We start from the raw sequence: 14,874 nt of genomic DNA, 5'->3' as shown, positions 1-14,874 counted from the left end.
TTTAGAAGTTATGAGATGGAGAATATTTTTATTCACATATATATACACATACAGATATACATGTATAAATATGTGTACTTGCTTTATATATTAAAATAATTATTACCCTAAACACACATTAAAAATGAGGAGAAATACCATAGACTTTGAAATTAATCTCTTTCACAAGCATCTTTTATAACATGAAATACTAAGTGTGTTTCATGAGAGAAAAATTTTGATTTTTTTTTCTTTTTTTCTTTTTTTTTTTTGGCTGGATGATCTTACTAAGCCTGCCAAAGGCATGTTTTCCTTTACTGATCATTTGAAAGACATAGGATGATTCAATGTCTTTGATGTACTTTTTATCTAATGACATCTAGCCTAATACCAACTCCATTGATTGAAAATATATCTGTTTTATTTTATTTTCTTCAGCTAAAAAACATGTGAATTTGGATTAAGAAAGAAACAAATCCAAACCTAACCTGGAAGCTTTGCCAGGAAATAACAGTAGAGCCAGAGACACTGGGTACTCCAAGGTGGATCTTTGAGAGCAGCAATTTATTTAGCCATTTGATTTTAAGCCTGATGTCTCCCTCCCACCCCCTTTTAATATCGTAGCAAAGAACAAAGGCGATCAAGAAAAAAAGCAATATAGTCATTAAGTAGTAATTGGTAGGAGAGGCTTTGGGGTTAAAATTAATAAAACCAGCATGATGTACATTAAGACTGTATAAATATTTAAGGAACTGAAGCCAGCTTGGAGATGTAAACCGATTAGCAAAACTACTTACTCCGGAGATGCAAATATTTCAGGTAGATAAAATAAACAGAGACTGCTAGCTGGAAATCTGATCAGTTTTCATTCTGGAAGTGCTTTGTTTCTTTTATTTTAATTGTCAGAATAAAGCACTTTTGATGTTTTATGTAAAAGATTTATATTGCATCTAATGCATGGCAGGAAATGGAATCACAAATAAAACCATTACAGATGTTTTCTGCTCTTGTCAGGTCATGTATAATAAATACAATTCTGGCCTTTCAGGGTGGAATTAAAGGGAAACTATGAAACATGAAACAGAAGACTCATACTTCAGGATTTCCTTTGTCGGTTTTTACATTAAAAATTTGTCTACAGGAGAAGAAGTATTTAAAGGTAAATTGCATATTATTTAAAGGATGTCAAACAATAGGGAGTAGATATAATTTAAAATAAATAGCAAAAGTTATTCTGAATATCTACTTTTTAATTCATCTATTTAAAAATTCACATTAGGAATTTTCATTGAGTCAAGGTTTTAGTAATTAATATTAAATATCTAGCTACAATTTTGAAAAGATCCACCTCAGTGTCTATAAATACATGCATGCTTATATCTTCTTAGACAAACTACTTAATAACTTGCTGTCATTCTATCATTTATTTGAATCTTTTTATATCATAAATTTGCAATTATATATTGTTAGAGTTAAACAATATATAGCCTACTATAATCACATGACATCATCAGATCCACATGCATAAGAGCATTCATCCCAGTTTTCTGGGCAAAAGTCATGCTGTACATGGGAACCATGAGATAACTGGCTTGTGTCAAAGTCCCTTAATGATATTTCTTTATAACTGTATTTATTTAAAAAAAAATCAGTCTTAAAGTAGTTTATGTTTAAACACAACACAGACTCATAAAAGGCAACTCTATTCAAATACCTACTTGTAGTTTTAAATTTGTTTTTAAATTGGTTGAATATGTAAAAAGAATTATAAACTGGCCAGTAATGAGCAATGACTAAATCAATGTTTCCCTTGCCACTGACAGACTACTGGAAAGAAATACATAAATGAGGATGTACTAAGAAAATTTCATCTCTGATTGATATGAGGTACCATGTGGGTCAGAAAACAAGCTAAGACAATGATCCATCAAAAATACCTTGTCCCCAATATGTCAAATATTTAAGTGTTTTTTTTTTTTTCTTGCTCATGTTTTTCATGTCTTCTCTCTGGCCTACTTTCCTTACTTTAAAAAATATACTATTCTATAACATTAATGTTTAGCTCTTGGCATTACCCAGTGTTAAATTAATTTCTGGATACTCTCACTTTTTAAAAAAATAATGCATTTAAAATTCTTACTGTTAATACATTTTGAGAATTTTGAATTTCTGTTTCCAAATAAATCACAATGCTTTTTTTAAAAGAAAAAATTCTATAGAGAATTAATAAAACATCTTACCATCTCTCAGTACAAAATCCTGCTTCAAAATATTATATTATATGTATCCTGGTGTGTAAGGTAAAATTCAGATGGAGAAATATACAGTTTTTGTTTACATCTAAGCTAAGCATTGCATCAATTTAAAAGCAATCATTTGATTTTTTTTACCCTTTTTTTCCTTATAAATAAAGCATATTGTTTCTGACCATTAAACATCTATTCCATTGTCTTCTACATTTCTTAGTGTGGGAAACAATCATCAGTTCACACAAACTACAAGTCTATATCCATTGTCTACTAAAAGAAAAAGAATATTTGTTAATTCTCACTCTACAAAAGAAGCAAACCACATCTACTAATATGTAATAAATTTCAGACAAAATCACTTAATTACATATTTCCCATGAAAGAAAAACTTTAAAAGTTGTGATTATAGCCACTTTCCTGGTTAAAAGGTGGCCCACTAGTTCATGAAATGGATCTTTAGTAGTCAGCTCCAAAGCTGTTGCGTGGGTTGCAGTTTGCTTCCCATTTACTCTTCACTGAAGACAGGAGCAGTGGGAACTTATGCACATGTAGTAGAAATAGGAAATCCTCCACACACTGCAATGATGCAGTTATTGCTATTATTTAATGAGTCACACTCATTTGGTTTCCCCATGGACCTGCAGAAGTTCTGAAAGATAAATAAGGATTGAAATCAATAACTTGATATGCAGGCCTAATGCAAATACAGACCTGTAAAGAGAGCTGATTATTTAAAAATTTCATTTGTTAAAGTGCATTATTTCTCTTTTCCCACTGCTTCAATATTTTGAATAATCTCTGTCCCCTTTGGTACATAAAAATATTAAAATGTAATTAAGATATCTTTGGATAATTGTCATTTGTGTTGTATACCAATCCTTATATTTAGCTTAGTTGCACATTTTTTTTTTGTAATGGTAAAATAATAAGAGCTCAGGTTAACTGAGCATTCATTTGTGGCAGTCTCAAACTGAGGCAAGATCTCCAAACCAATTGTTTTCTATGCTTGGACTGCCATGATGGTGCAATATACCTTCCATTGTAGTTGATTTGCTTAATGTTTTAAATTATAAATTACAAGACAGAAATTGCCAATGTGTAATTTGCACAAATTAACATTTCAATGATAGTTTGTGACAATGACATAATACTAATTATTGTCTTTCTGCTTAAGATTCTCATGCTTTACTCTTCTAGAATTGAGAATCTCACTTACATGTTAACATGACAAAAAACTACAATAACCCACCCATTGCTGTTTCTGCTGGAACTGTGAGTCTTCAGAGATAAAAAGAAAGATAAACAGATGTACAAAATAGAATTTGTAACTTTCTTTGGGTACATACAGCAGAACGAAAGTGCTAAAGGACAATAAAAATTTTCTGTGTGTGGACTTGACATGTACACAACTGGGCAGATGTAGGAGTGGAGATAAAACATGTTCTTGTAGCCCAATAGAAGCTACATGTAGTCTAGAACAATTTAGTGGCCACAAATACAACAATTCCAAACAAAAGGAGGAGGCAAAACCAGAGATGGCTAGAAAGTCAGTTCAATGACTATGAAAAGTGTATGTCTGGAGTAGTATATATATATATATTCCAGAGTTTCTGTAAATATTTTAATATATATTTCAAATCAGCATAAAGATACAGATTTTATTATCACATTTAATATAATTTAATTTTATCTAGAATATTAATATAGTAAGGTAAATAAAGCTTAAAATAAGCAACTTAAAAATATAGGTCAAATGAAGGAAAGGGAAAATTACTTTGCTTCATTTTCAATATCATGTCTCTAATTCTTCTTATGTTAGAAAAATTTGATAAAATAGGAATAAAATTTAGTATTTTATTGGCATAAGCACTGATATCTAAACACTCTAAAATGTGCACTTTAAGTATTGGTATTAAGTAACAATGGTTTTTGTTTCCCTAAACAAGAAAGTGGAAACAGAACAATAAGCATTTGGACTAGGCAAATGGGCATTTCTGAAATGCTTGTGAAAATCATCTACTAGACAGTATGTCAACAGAGAAGGCTCAAGCGGTAACGGGTTTTAGAATTCGGGTCAAGGTAGAAATGACTGATAACATTGAATATGACAAGTATCTGTTTTCTCACTTTATTGAAAATTTTAGAAATCTGTATTTTTTACATAATATTGTCCACTTTAAAATAAGAATAGTGAATGAATAAATGAGTGAGTGAGTGAGTGTGTGTGTGTGCGTGCGTGCGTGCGTGCGTGTGTGTGTGTGTGTTGATTGCATGAGTGTGAATGTGTTTGGCGTTCAGTCAGATATGACCTCTGCAGTAATGACGAGGTGGCAGAAATTGTTCTGCAGCACCCTGGAGGGCATTGGAGTAGGAAAAATAATAAGCCTCCAAGAGTCGATATCCCTTTAGCAATATTTGAATCTAATATAATAGAGAAGGAAGGTGAAGTTACCAAAGGAAACAGGTAACACTGTGCAGAGTGAGAGGATGAGACACACAAATCTATTTCTTCTGTCAAAAACTCTGGGAATAATAATACTTAGTAATGAAATCTTTAGGCTTAAGATTGTGCATTTGCATGCGTGTGTGTGTGTGTGTGTGTGTGTGTGTGTGTGTGTGTGGTACATATTGTGGTGTGGGTGTGTGCATGTATGTATTTGGGGTGTGTGCAGTGCATGTGTATGTATAGGTGTGTGTGTGTGCATATATGCATGTATATGTATGTAGTATGTATTGTGGTGTATATGTATATGTTTATAAGTATTTTGCGTTTGTGTGGTGCATGTGTATGTGAGGTGTGTGTGTGTGTGTGTGTGTGTGTGTGTGTGATATGTATTGTGGTGCATATGCATTTGTGTGATGTGTGAAGATTTATGTATTTGGAGTATTGTGATACATGCATATGTTAGGGGTGTGTGTGTGTGTGTGTGTGTGTGTTTATGGTGGGTGTGTGACACATCTGTGTGTATATGATATGCTGGATTCACATGAGTGTGCAGTTGAATGCATCTGGGTATATCAGTGCCTGCATTCAGAGACCAGAGGAGGATGTAGAGTGTCTTCTATCACTATCCAGCTTTTCCCTGAGACAGAGTCTATCATTGAGTCCTCAGCTTGCTTTATCAGTTAGCCTGGCTCAATGGTAAGATCATCATCTGGATCTTCCTCTTTCTACCCCTAACCTCACTAAAGGTGCATGCAGAAATCCCTGGTTGTTTATGAGGGTGCTGGAGACTCAAACTCAGATCCTCATGCTTGCACAGCAAGTGTTGGTACCCACTGATGCATAAGAGTAGGCCAAACATGAGAGTTAGTAAAATTAGGTAAGTTCTCTCAGTTTTATAGCCACATCTCATGCTGCACTGTTTCTCAGGAATGAATGCATTAATCTGACTCCAGAGTTGTGCCTCTAGTGCATGCCATGGGAGAACAGCAGTCAGTAAGCATTTCTGTCCACTTTTCACTGATGTCCCAGCAATACTGTCAAGCTGTGCATACGTACAGGTGTTGCATACATCTTGACACTGCCACTTAATAAGCACAGCAGGTCCAGAGTTCTGTGGTTCAGTTTCTTCTTCTGTAAGCAGGAAATGTCTGACATAGTTTTCCTTAGTGTATGGAACATTCAATGTAGTGAAACAGTCTCATACTATGTGTGAAATGTACTAAGCAATTACAATGCTACGTAAACAAACTCTAAAGACTAAATAATACCAAAGCCACAAATAATTGCAGAGCAAAGAAAAAAGACATTAATACTAAAAAAGAATTAGCAAATATATGCACTCACTATGATTTAATTTTACATTTCTGGAAACCATTTCTATATGTAAAGAATCTTTGAACACCTTTCACCTGTTTGGTTTGAACAGCTGGGCTACTTTTGCGAAGTCAGTGTCCTCCTTCTTCAAAGAAACATAGAAATGGTACCTAGTCCTTAAAGTAGTCTTATTAAACAAAAGTAAAAAGGCTTAAAGCAATCTCTGGAAGGCAGCCACGTCACAAATAATATGCATTGCTATGATTTGTAATTATATATGCCCACAAAAGTGATGCACCAATGATTTAAAAATACAACTTGTACCTGTAAGGAAAAAAAAAGAGAATTTAAGATTCAAACCTAAAAAGACAAAAGCAGCAAATGGGATTTCCAGAACAGTTGTCGTATTTAAAAAATGAAGGCTGTGTTTTTCAAGTTTGGGGCCTAGATTTGTTTTTTACATGAATTACAGTAAATAAAAATATTGATAACAAAACACTTACACTTGAGTCTTTACTCGAGCGGTAGAGTTTGATACTACCCACTAGATGGTAGAAGGTAGCAGAAGAGGAACTCACATTTTGAGATCAAATAATTTCATCAAAGAGAAGCAGAACAAGGAAATGAGCAGGTTTAAATGCAAATGCAATTTTTGCCAGAAATGCTCAGTTTTGAACGTGTTTGTTATATTCAAGCAATTCTCAAAGATTTTTCTCTTGATGAGTGATGAATGGCCAGATTTCCACAAAGTTTGAAAACCTTAGAAATCTCATGGACAAGCCTATTCATTTGTCTCGCTTGCTTGTTTTTCTACTCATATCATGCCCTTAGGCTGGGTTGTTAGCATGTAAAAAGCCTCAAGCTATATAGCGTGTTAGAATCCTACTATAAGGCTTTTACTTCTATTGAACTGAACCCCTGAATAAACATATCAACCCAACATAAAGTTATCAAAACCACAGCATCACACGTACTGAGGACAGGTTACAGAGCACTGTGATTGCATAATTCTGGAGAATTCTAAGTAACTGAGTGCAGCATTGGTGTTGGCTTTCCTCTGCTGTCTCTCCATAAAGATGCTCTGTATGTCTGATTTTAAACTAGTATTACCCTAACTGGATTATTCAGCGGAAGTCATTGCTTGGATAAGAGAGGCTGGTTTCCCAAGGAGGGGTTACAGAAAATCCATACATCACTTAGGCACTGAAGGAGTGAACATGTTTAGTGGTCTAACTTTCTGAGTTTTTCTTCACTCTTTCACATCCACCTCCTTTAAGCCTCTGATACCACTGTATAGTTTTCAGACTCATGGATTTGCCAGGTGATAGGATGGTCTTCCAGTAAGATCTCTTACTATGATTTTGTGCCTTGGCATGCTCTAGCAGAATGTCACCCATGTGTGAGTGATCTAAGTGACAATAATGATGAAAGCTGTTTTCTGTTCAGTGATTGCTCATGTCAGGTGCCTCCATTTCTTTGAAATGAGGTTTATTTTGTTAAAACTTACAGAGGGTAGCATTTGCATCTTTTGACATATACAGTTTAATGAGCTTTGTCAAATTACCACAATTAAGAAAGAGAATGTTTTCAACACCTGCCAAAGTCTTGTTGGAGTCCTTGGACATTTTTTTCAACAACCCCAACTCCTTTGAAAACATTAACTAAATGTTTATCTTTATTGGTATGTTTTATTCTTTTTTGAATCATGAGAAAGTTCATCTTTGAGTCAAAATTAAGGTAGAAGAGATAGCTCATCCTTTAGTAATTGCCTACTGCCATTTCAGAGAAAGCAGAAAGCAAGCTCCAACACCCACATAGGAGCCCACAATGACCTGTAACTGAGCTCTAGGGGATCCAACAACCTATTTGGCCTCAATAGGTATCTATAGGTGTGGGACTGCCTTACTTGTGCACAGTTCCACAGAGAACATACAGATAGGCACATCATTTAAAAGATAAATTTAAAAATGTAAGTAGTGTCAAAACTTGCATTAAATTTCATAGTTGCTTGTGCCAGCTGTCTATTCTTAATTAATGTCATTTCTTTAGCAAGTTAAAAAAATCCCTAAAATAATCAATTGACAGTTTATTTTATTTTAAAATTTATAGTAACTATTATTATTTTTTATTATTATTGTTTCTCCATGTGTGAGAGTAGGCAAGTGTGTCACAATATGCTGTGATATGCCTTATATGAGAAGGTTAGAGTACTGAGTTTTGCTGTCTACCTTTATGTGCATTGTGGGGAATGAATTCAAGTCTCTAGACTTGTACAGCAAGTGCCTTTACCTGCTTAAAATTCTCTTTTTATTTAATTTATTTATTTTAATGTATGTTATCTCATGATAGTGTGTGGTATGCTCAAGTGTGGATAGAATTCAGATGGCAGTTGCTAATCCAACAAGAAACAGATTAAAACCAATAGACTTGTCAGAGGAGATCAGGCACATTGAGGGTGGTATGTCCGTAGACTCAATAGACATTGTCATATGTCACAATCACTTTTGATATGAACATTTGTGTTTCCTTTGTAATTTCTATTAAAATCTGTTGGAAATGAGGACATTCTGGAATGTTTTGATGAGACATCTTAAAGACCTAAAAGTCATAACAAATGATGACTTAGAACAGAAGACACCATGTGTTAGAAATGACCTATCCTAGGGGACAAGGGAACCAGAAAGAACTCCTAAACTCACTGAGAGAGATGTTAAAGAATTGTAGAATACCTGAAATTCATATGCCACTCCATGGCAGTAGCCCATAGAGCTTGCAAGTTTTGGTGATTTATGGGCAGTAGACATGTATAGAATTTCAAAGAATAAATATGAAAGTATTACAATGAAATATTGGTCACTGGGGTTCCAGTGATACACAGACACAAATAAAGAGTGATGATTAGCAACTTATGAAAGATTTACTATGCTACCCATGGAGCTTCCTGAGTTGATTTACCCCTTCTAGCATCTCCCTCATATTTGTGCCTAGTTTGTTGTTGTTGTTGTTGTTTGTTTGTTTTTTTTTTTTTTTTTTTTTTTTTTTTTTTTGAGACAGAGGTTCTCTGATTTTCTGTATAGCTTTGGAGCCTATTCTGGAATTCACTCTGTAGACCAGGCTAGCCTCAAACTCATAGAAATCTGCCTGCCTCTGCCTCCCAAGTGCTGGGATTAAAGGTGTGGGCCACCATGCTGGGCCTGCCATGAATGATTCTAAGAGACAAATTCAAGTTGACAAGTAGTATAACTCATCACTACGATACAATGCCACAGAAAGAGAGTCATTACCCAGCCCACGCAAGGTCCTGGGTTTGATTCCCAGGACTAGTATTAGCACAACAAAAAATGAGAGCTAAAGCATAGTGAAGTAGCTAGGCTGCCCTTTCTTATCAACCTTACCAACTGAGAAACTGGTATGATGCTGGAAAAGCCTAACACATATTCATACCGCAGAATGTTTTGCCTTGCATGTGACTCCCAAAATATTAGCCAAACACAATTTCAATACTAAAGGAGCTAAAGTGAAAAGTGCTGTGTACTTTATTTAAGGAACACAAACAGTACTACATTACACAGATGTAATGTCAACATGAGCACAGAAGATCCTCACTCAAATCTTTTTTTATTTAATTTAAAATTATCTCTACTTTTTTTCTCATGAACATTAGACCAACAACTGTGGAGCCTCCATGGGACTGGACTAGGCCCTCTGCATAAGGAAGTCAGTTGTGTATCTCACCCAAATCTTAAGTCACGCTACTTAAATATCCTAAATTTTTTACTGGCCTTGATTTAGACTGGTAATAAAACAAAGGATATTGGCGTATGTTAAATTATTAGGAAATAACCTCATGTATAGGGTCAGGTTTTATTCCCTCTCATTGAAAACAAAACCCGCATATTTCTTATATTGCCATGTGCATAGACGTGAATATATTACAAGTATAATCAAAGCACAAAATATGTAAGACATTTAAGGAGCAATTAAACATTTCAATGGACTTTACATGTTATTAAAAATTGATCATTTGTTGATTGAACAGAATTACATTTTTTCTAGTAGTCAATTTTAACTCTTAAAATATTCATGTATTCCACATACCTCATTTGGCATCAGCCTCAGAGTAGCTATCAAAATAGTTCTACTTTGTTTAGCACTGTCTGATGCTATATTCCTCCTGCAATTAGAAATAGCTTTTATTCCTTCTAGACTATGGAACCCTGATTCATGTATTCTTATGTGACCCAACAACTCCGCCTGTATAACCATGATATGTCTGACATTCTTTTAGGTATTGGAATAAGAATCAAACATAGATATGTTCATAGAACATTTATCTTGTTTTTCTGGTATGATATGTAGATAAATGAATAACTAAAAAGTAATTAAAATTAAATAATACAGCAATGATCCTCTGCTCATTCAAGAAATGTTTACTAAGTATATGTACTGTTGTAGAGTTCTGGTGTTTCAACAACTATATAGGTGATAGATGAGAGAGGAAGTGAGAGCCAGACACAGAGATAGAGAGACTGAGAGAGAGGGAGGATGAGGATAAATATAAAAAATATGCCTGCCTTGCTATACTTTTATTTAAGGAAAAGGACCAGTAGATGAAATCAGATGATGTTAAATCCAAAGATGGTAAGCTCAATGGTGACAAACATGATTTGTCATGAAAAACTTTTGAAGAATAGTGGGAGTGTCTAGGAAGATGTTGTTAATAATGTCTATGAGGAAAAGTTGTCACAGCCAGGACTCATCACTCAAACCTTGACAGGCTCTCAGGAAATCTATGATCATTTTAATTTTTAACTTTTAATCAACTTGTGACAGTGTGACCAGTAAAATATTGTTAACGATTGATAGTGTTATACACCCTGATAGCCATGAGGTATACTTATCCTGACTTTATAAATTATTGGTATTGTGTTAACAAAAAAACCCACATTTTGTTATTTAGACACACTTCCTATAAGTGCCAATTACAGTTAAAGAAGCATCATAGGATGTTTATGGAGTTAAAAATGGTGTTGTTTGTGTTTGTGTTGTTTCTGCTTGGTTTTTGTTTTGGATTTCTGGTTAAGCAAATTGCATTGGATTAAATAATAGTTTTCACCCATAGGCTTTGACATTTGAGTACTTGGTCCCCCATGTGTGGCACTGTATGGGTAGAGTAAGGAGGCTGTATAACTCTGCTGGAAAAACTAAATCATTAGCATGAACTTTGCAACCTTACAGAATGATTCTAGTTCCAGTTTGTAGTCTCTGCTTTATTCTTGAGGCTAAAGATGTGACTTCTCACCTTCTAGTCCTGGTGCCTTGCCTCCCTGCTACTATGGACTTTTATCCTTCTGGAACCATAAACAATATAAACCTTTCTCCAATAAGTTTTTTTTTTCATGATATTTTAGCATAACAAGAGTAAAATATCTAATGGAAACTGGTACCATGGAATGGGTTATTTTGAAGAACCAAAGAACGGAACCATTGGTTCATGTTATTTGTTTTTTTATTTTTGTTGTGGTTTGGTATTTTTGTTTGTTTGTTTTAATGTGGGAGACACTGGAACTTTTGATCTGTAAAACACTTAAATTTTATAAGCAAATCTTAAAGTTCAAGTAGAAACATGAAATAGTTCTAAGAGCAATGAGGATTATAGGTGCCCAGCTCAAAATGTTTCTTTTTTTTTTTTTTTTTTTTTTTTGGTTTTTCGAGACAGGGTTTCTCTGTGTAGCTTTGCGCCTTTCCTGTAACTCACTTGATAGCCAAGGCTGGCCTCGAACTCACAGAGATCCGCCTGGCTCTGCCTCCCGAGTGCTGGGATTAAAGGTGTGCGCCGCCACCACCGCCTGGCTTCAAAATGTTTCATGGGGGAACAATATTGGCAAGAAATCTAGAGGGCATTCCAGCCATATTTTGCCAAAGAATCTGGCTGCCTTCTATCTGTGGCATACAAATGTGACTGAGGCTAAATATAAAAGCAATAAGATAATTTACATGGTGAAGGAAATGTCAAGACATCAAAACATTGAGTCTGTGGAATGTTATCAGTAACCACCATTCTACAGGCCGGACGGCACTTGGCAGAGTGTCCTGCTGCAGAGAGAGGTCCAAGAATCCCCTGGGTGAAACTGAGAAAGGAAAGCCTGTGTTGTAGTGAGGGACTCCACAATTCTGGAACTGATAGAGCCTTGAGATATCTGTTAAGGGGAGCTTCATACAAAGAATGGAGTAAACTCAAGAGAGAGATTTATGTCATAGGTAGCAAGGCTAGAAGGGCAGAGGCATCTAATCCTCTTGTTACCAGACACAGAGTTACACTATTTGGCCTTTGCCCTACTGGGCTTTGTTCTTGCTTTGGCTCAGTGTTTGATCACTGTGCCTCCATCGTTTCCTTTTGGAATGGCAATGTGTGTTGTACACCATCATATGTTGGAAGCATGTAATTTGTCTTTTGATTTTATAGAGTGTTACAATTAAGACATGATTTTGGATTTTTCAGAAAAGTCTTTGGATTTTTAAACAATGTTAATGTAGTAAAAGACTTTGGGACTTTAAAAAGTGGATTAAATACATTTTGCATTAATATATGGCTGTGAGGGCTATGGGGGGGTCAAAATGTTGAATATTATTATTTAAATGAGAAATGTCCCTTATAGGCTCCAGTATTGGAATAATTAGTTCCCCAGTGGTGGAGATGTTTGGGGAAGTTTAGGAGGCATAATGTGTTGCAGGAAGTATGCAAGCAAGGATGGGTTTTGAGAGCTTGAAAGCTTGCTTTAATTCCAGTTTGATCTGTTCTTCACGCTTTCAAAATAACCTCTTTAACTCTCATCTTTCTGATCCTGCTGCAGCCGTGGCTATTGCTTGCTCCCCTCCTCCTGGAACCAGTAACTCTTCATTCCCTATTGTATTTCATATTGGAAGACAAAGTTACTGTTGAGGAACAACAGAAAAGCAATTAGGACTTGCATTGTACTTAAGTTTAGATAAGAAACACATCTGAAATGAGACTCTCGAAGCTTGTGGCTTGTGATCCTGAGAATCTTACTCTCAGATCTACCTGAGGAAGAAAGGTCTACTATCCCGAGGAAGTCACCAGCTTGATTGTTATCCTAAAAGAATGAACATAGCAAGCCACGATGGAAAGCGATGCCAGATCAGCAATAAATAAAATGAAAGAAATGTCACCCTGGCAGACACAGAAAACTATCCTCACCTCATTGTAGCCAAATATATTAGTTATTTGTTCTCATTGCTATAACCAAATATAGTACAAAGAGACATTTAAGGGAAAGGGCATCTGATTCTTGTTCCACATTTGAGGGGATTCAGTTATATCTACTGAAGTGGGACGGCATAGCAGGAAGACAGGGTCTATGAGAGTACAAGCCAAGCTGGCTGTGTTTTCCTGAGTCAGGAATCACTCTAGGCCATAAAACACTCTCCAGTGAGTCCCAATCTCCTAAAGGGTCCACAACCTCTCCATATGGCTAGGAATCAAATGTTCAAACACCTGAGACTAGGGGGCGGGCATTTTACATCGAAACACACCAAATATTCTGTTTGGGAAGCCCCAAAATGTCTGTTTTCCTATGTTATTATTTACCATAATTACCAACATTCTTTAGATAGCCAGCCATATCTCATACCAGTATGTGGCATGGAAAGAGGAACCCAAGCTAAGTAACCTTCCCTTTCAGCGAAGGGGTGTTTTCTCCAGTCTTCACAACACCACAGATTCCAGGGCAGAATTTTGTTTGGAAAGGTTGAAGTATAAGGAGAAACACAGTCATACCTGGAAAGGCTCTTTTGAGTAGGAAAAGAGTATATGAAGTTCAGTAAGAGAAGAAAATGTTCATGAGACAACAATAATTCATTCTCACCACTTGTAAGGCATGTATGTTCCTTTGACCTTTAGGGCTCCAGAACTTATTCCATTCTAAAAAAATAACCGCTACTTAATTTAAATTGATTTCTGGTCCTGAAAAGAGTATAAAATTTATAATTCCATTCCAGCTGGTCAGGATAGACCATCACAACATTTTGTGACCTGTTGCATATCATATATCATCCCAAAGCTTCTGGGAACATTTTTATCATACCCACAGACATGTCAACACTTCTGGTCCTCTTGTCTGGAAGAGAATAGAATTGCATTTGGAGCACAATAAGTATAAATAATTATAGATGAGTTTTAGAATTAAGCATAACTGCATATAAATGAATAACAATACATACCATGCCAGGATGCTGCAGAGTATCACCTGAGAAATGAGCTATTTGTGGACTTTAAGGAAAGATAATAGCAGAAAGGTAACTCTAACAATAAACTGGAAAGGATGAAAATGATACAGGTGAGAACTGGATTTATTAGGGAAATTTATTACTTTGATTTACTGGAGAATATCTTTTTCCTTATGTCATGAGAAAATAAAGTTTGATAGACCTATTTTATAGTTTAGACTGAACACAATTTGTGTACTTATTTCTGACACTTGAAAAAGTCAGTAGGGTATTTTTCTTTGAATGTTTGCAGGTGTGGATAATTAAAATATCACACTTGCATTTGATTGTGTGAGCATTCTCATGTCTACAAGTGATTTTAATCAACTTCACTGAACATAGGGGGAAACTCTGTAATTAACAAAACTATGTACAATCATTAGAGTTTAGAATTATAATTCATATTGTGTTCTTAATTGTTATTTGTATCTACTTTAACTTCCATTTTTCTAAGACAGCAATAATTCTTTTCTTTTTAAATAAAACATTATACATATGAACAAAATAAAGTAGTTCATGTATAAATACATTCACATATATATGATTGATTACATGAAATAACATATCAAGTTTTGCATTCAAATTTAGTTACTATTAAAA

Source organism: Peromyscus leucopus, chromosome 2 (genome assembly GCF_004664715.2).
Source record: "Peromyscus leucopus breed LL Stock chromosome 2, UCI_PerLeu_2.1, whole genome shotgun sequence".
Lineage (NCBI taxonomy): Eukaryota > Metazoa > Chordata > Mammalia > Rodentia > Cricetidae > Peromyscus > Peromyscus leucopus.
Note: the sequence above shows the minus strand (reverse complement) of the source record.